At 42.3% G+C, this 5,521-nt stretch overlaps 1 long non-coding RNA gene across 2 annotated transcripts; it reads right to left on the reverse strand.

Moving 5' to 3' along the window:
* Nucleotides 1-1,065: 1,065 nt before the first annotated feature.
* On the reverse strand, nucleotides 1,066-4,131 carry LOC123405229. Of its 2 annotated transcripts, none has more exons than XR_006611951.1 (2): nucleotides 2,729-4,131; nucleotides 1,066-1,783 (listed from the first exon to the last, which is right to left on the reverse strand). It is a non-coding gene; the product is annotated as an uncharacterized LOC123405229 (long non-coding RNA). The 2 variants fall into 2 exon arrangements; XR_006611952.1 differs by having other exon boundaries at nucleotides 2,723-4,131.
* Nucleotides 4,132-5,521: the final 1,390 nt, after the last annotated feature.

Consider the following 5,521-nt stretch of genomic DNA (forward strand, 5'->3'; position numbering starts at 1 on the left):
GTGTTGGAACTCTTATATATGGAAAACATATGTCCATTGAGTTTCCCTAAACCTTTCTCAAATATTTTTGAGACATCAAAATATATAACCGTGTAAAGGACCATTTGTGGCATCACAAAAATACATTTAAATAAAATACAAAATAACTTTTAAAATAATATTTTTGTGCTTTTGGGAAGTCTTATAGATAAGAGGATCCAAACAAAATACTTGGGGGGAAAACATCCTCCCTAATTTGAGGACTTGTAGTACAAACCTCAATTCATGGGTTTTGGAAAAGCTAAACTAAATATAAAAAAATTGTGTAGAATAATATTTCATAAAAAATACTTTCATGTCCTATACACATAGCATGATCATTGTACAAAGATTTGGATCAACAAGATGAGTTTTTACAGTAGGAGAATTTTTGTGAATTAAAACACAAACAAGCACACAAGTAATTGGCAATAGAGTCATGCATCACAAGCACACACAAAAGTTTTCATTGGTCCTAATTTTTAAGCTATGTTAACTTAATAATGCAAGGCAAAACATAGGGTGTGACAGTAGGGGGAGATGCTATGCACGAGCGATGAGGATGATGGCGCGGGAGGGCGAGCAGTGAGCGAGGGGAAATGGCGTGCAGATGAAGATGGGGAAGAGAGGAGGAATAAGGTGGTGATACATGGAAGAAGGTGCATTAAATATCAATTCTACTAGTACCATCCTTCTGAGTGTAAAAAGTTAAGCCGATGATAGGTAGGTCTACCTCAGGCTGCCCCATATGTCTATTAACTAGTGGTTGACTAGTGGTTGTGGCGCGCCCTAGGCGCGCCTCCTCTGCGTTCCTTTACGCCCTTTCCTAGGTTGTGCTATTGGGAACATGCATATGCGTACAAGAGTAGCTCAGTTGTTAAAATACAAATAGAGTTAACACAAACTTAGCTCAGTTGTTAAAATATAAATAAAGTTAACACAAGCTTACAATTAAGGAGTTCAACCATTGGGCATATCAAGATAATAGGTTCATATTATCATATAGGTGATAGCCTTACAAGGTGGATGATAGAGCACAACATTAAATTGATATCAAAGCCTAATATTCTCCAAAAGACAGGCAAGGAGAAGGTGATGACAGAGCACAACTTCAAAGTATTAAATACCTACTTGTGAAAGAAAGAGAAATAAATTCTAAGAAAACAAAGCGATTCGGAGGACTCGGGAGCAGCCAAGCAAGGGGATCTTCTCACTGCTGTATCGCCAACATCCACTTGAGCCACATCTCACTAGAATGAAGTCGTATTCTTCCACTGCACCACCTTTTCCTATGTTTGACGTCAGGCCTGGCTCCTCATCTTGAAGAACAACATGCTTGGGTTTATGCCACTATCATGCGGCTTGGATTATCTGAAACCAATGGCATTATGGTCAGATAAAATGCATCTCAGAGTATGGATTGAGAGGTCGAGTATCACATGGTAGTCCACATAATAATTATAGAGGTGCAGTATTCCAGAGATTGCTTCTAAAACACATGGCTGGTAGTAGAAATATCAAAGCACAATCTCATAGTTAAGGGATCCACCCTTCTGGAGATACAACTCAGCTTCCCGAAACCATCAATTTTGGCATACAACTCAATTGCACCATTTGATGGTTTGAGATCATCCAACCACCTTGGCTTGCTCTCCAGATCACAAGCATTGCATCGCCAATCGGCAAAGCACTTTATGAGATCTCCCCTTCTCTTTCCTGCCATCATGTCCATCATGCTCAATCATACCCTTGCTAGCACATTTCCCTGGTAGAAAGAATCGGATATCAGATGGCATTGCTTAGCTTGGTGCTATTTGAGAAAATTATCATACAGAACTACCGGCATATACTTAATATGATTAAAAAAAGCACAGTTTGATACTATGCTTTTGAATTGAACATCACAATTACCTAGATTATTTCTTAGACACGGAGATTAGAAAATGGATAGAAAATCAACTATTTTTCATCCCTAATACAACATCACTCAGAGAGGCTTTAATTGAAGACTTCAAATTTAGCACATACAGTGCAAAAGGAAATTGAAATTCACTCCTGAATATCGTGGTGAGCGGCCTAACGGCTACCTCCGACGAGCTCATACTTAGATATGGCGTCAGAATCATAAGTTGTGCCATACTCTGTATATGCGCTTTGATCCTATGATCCTATTGGACGCTTCCTTCCTAGCATTTATCAGTCTCCTGCCTTACGATGTCTTCCCTGTCTCTTCTCTTTTGTTTTGCCTAGACTGGGCGGTGACTTATTTTTCCGCTAACTCTTTTATTAAGAAATGGTTTCTGTAAGTTCGAGTTTGATAAATAACATGATTTCTGAAAGCCAATTTGGTCAAATATTGCCTATGAAAAACTAAAATATATTCATCTAGACCCAATGAGGTTTCGGTTAGTGATGAATTATTTTCCAAAATGAATTTAAAAACCATGCTACAAAGTCATAGTTCAGTTACTCATTTTTAATCACATGTCCAAAACAAACTCCTGAATATGGTAGTAGGTTTTAATACACACATAAGGACATGTATTCTGTGTATTAGTTGCAGGAAGTAAATTTTAGCTGAGTTGTGTTCTTTCATAACTAAAAAACAAGATTACAACAGCTGAGTTGTGTTCTTTCATAACTAATAGCAAAACTTTCACAGGGTGAAACGAAGATGAATAATCTGAAAGCTAGCACAATTTACCCCCACCATGTGTGCAGGGTACGGCTGCCCCTAAACTCGATGCACTCGGGCAGGCCTTACGTGAACCCGCTGCTTCGCTCCACCTCCACTCCGAGTAGTCGCTGCAGCCGGCAAGCGTGGCTCCTCCTCTGCCGCCGCAAACTCCCAACCCTCTCTCCAAGGCTACTGCCCCCTGCTTCGTCCTCACACTCTAGGGCGTGAGTCGGGAGCTCCTCTCCCATAGCAGTACACACCCTGACTAATCTGTACATGAAAAATTAATACTCCATAGCAATGCACATAGTCTATGTGTAAATCATCAAGTTTATGGCATCATCATAAGTAAAATGAAAGTGTCTGCTAAGCCTTGAACACATTCCTTGCTGTCTCAATGGGAATAATTAATATCGATTACTTTGTTGACGTTCCATGTAATAAATGAAATAATAGGTCATATATACGACGACTATTTAGTTAGCATTCCGACTAATGGGACATAATAATAATGTTTAAGAAACATCTTTTTTTTGCCCAATACAACCAGCATCTAGTCGAGCTGTAGGACAACAGACATGTCCACATCATCATGGTGTTTCTGATCGACTAATTTTTTTGCATTTTTACAAAAAGCTAATGGCATAATTCCTTACTGACGACCAGTTAATGATTCAGAAAAAAAAGTCTCACTTGAGATATCACAGACGTTTTTCACTTTGTCCTAGAGCTGGCCTCACAAAAGTTATATACTTTTTACACCACGTTGCGGATCTGTTACAAGATCAATTCGAATTGGCTCTTGGTCGTTTACAACATGCAGTTCAAAAAACTATTCGGGGACAACATTTCCTATAAACTCTGAATCCTATTTGTGGAATAAAAATGTGTGCTGACTTACATCTGAATACATCCGTCCTGCTGTGATATATTAATTTATCTTAAAAGCCTTAACTTGTAATTTTAGTTTAGATGTTTTTTCGTCATACTAATGTTCATCCTTACCACAAATAGTTGATCAGACCATATATGCAGAACAATATGCAAGATATGTAAAATGCACAGATTTAACAGTTAAAGATCCATGATTAACCCAGGATACATGACCATGAACAGAACCCTCATGGCTCCTCTCCTCGACATTCACATGGTCCCCACGGGTTCAAGGCGTGCCCAGCAGCTAGCGAGCTCGTTGACCAGCAGCAACACAATGGTGAGGGAGAGGGTCACCGGCAAAGGATCTGCGGAAAGCAGGAACACCACGCCGCCGCCAATGCATTGCATCATATGAGCAGGGAGATTGAAGCGATCGAGAGCGGGTACGAGAGAAAAGGAGACTGGCCTGCAGGAACTTTGGTGGCGTTGTGGGTCACAACCTACCATACGCCTGCCAAAGCGTCGCGCCCAATTGAAGTGTGTAACCCCGCCGACGCCGGTCACGAGGAAGCGGCGTGCTCGCCCTTTCCCTCTTCCACACATGGGCACCGACGGTGGGGGGAATGGGGGCAAGATCCGTCGTGCTGGCATCCTCCGATTGGTCCTCGTCGCCAACAATGGCGATATTCAGGCGACGGCGTGCAGAGGGGAGGACGACGACGATGGAGTGGACGCATGACGGCGACCAACCCTGCTCTCTGGGCTGGATCCGCGCGCACGCGTCGGTGGCTGGGGCATGATCCGTGCGCACGCGTCGGTGATTGGGAGGAGGAACCCAATCAGTGATCTGTGGTAGATCAGAGATCGAAACCGCCCCACTTTCGTAGCAGCCGACAGCTGCTCTGCTGCCTCCTCCCGATGGGGATGACCAGATCATGGAAATTAGGTGGGGTGGGGTCCTGTATCTCTCTCTTTCTTCTCAACATAGAAAACGAGAAGCGCATAACCTTGACGTAGATAGAATAAGATAGGTCATCATGAACAGAAACATGGAGGTTGTTGGATGGAGGAGGCGCCCTTCCCGCGTATCTTAATGTGTTGGATCTTAATGTGTTGGATGTTGGATGGATGAGAGAGGTGCGTACGCGTAATTGCAGAAGTGTCGTCCACTAACCAAAATGATGGAACTACAGCGGTAAGGCTGATTTGGTAACACCAACACGATGCCTCAGCTTATTAATTAGGCCAGTGCTCTGCACCGGACTTCGGACCGCCGCGCGCGGGCCGCACGATCCGTCAACTCCCGCGCGTCCGCATCGTTAGATCTTCATGTAACATTTTTTTCCCGATGCGGTAAATTTCAGCGCAATGCAGCAATTTCGTTCACAGTTGCAACAAAAAAAAATTATAGCAAAAAATATCTACGTGATCGTAGCAAAAAGATGAAGCTGATGATGCGTGGTAGCAAAATTCGAACACCGGTTATAGCAAATATCTACGTGAACGTGGATGCAACTTTTTTACTGAACGGTTGCAGCAAAAAATGATGCTGGTTGTAGCAAAAGTAAAAAACACCGATTGTAACGAAAAATTGATGAACTGAAGTTGCAACCAAACGTATATGCAACCTTTTTACTGGACAAAAATAGCAAATAGAAAACGTTTGTAGCAAATATGAACGCTGGTTGCAATAATTTTAAACGAAAAAAATTGCATACCAAATCAGCAGGTCGCGCGCGGTCGCGTGCGGCCGACCGAATGGTTCGGCCGGTGCACCGGCCAGAAACGTTTCCCTATTAATTAAGTGACCAGTCTGCTATTATGTGTATCGTCACTTCACGGTGAAGACTAGTCTATTAGGACTAGTTTTCTGTGAACAATGGGGAATAAAGGATCACAAAGACGTCATATATATTGATGCCTCTACTCTCATCCTGTCCAACCACAAGA

This window comes from Hordeum vulgare, chromosome 6H (genome assembly GCF_904849725.1).
Source record: "Hordeum vulgare subsp. vulgare chromosome 6H, MorexV3_pseudomolecules_assembly, whole genome shotgun sequence".
Lineage (NCBI taxonomy): Eukaryota > Viridiplantae > Streptophyta > Magnoliopsida > Poales > Poaceae > Hordeum > Hordeum vulgare.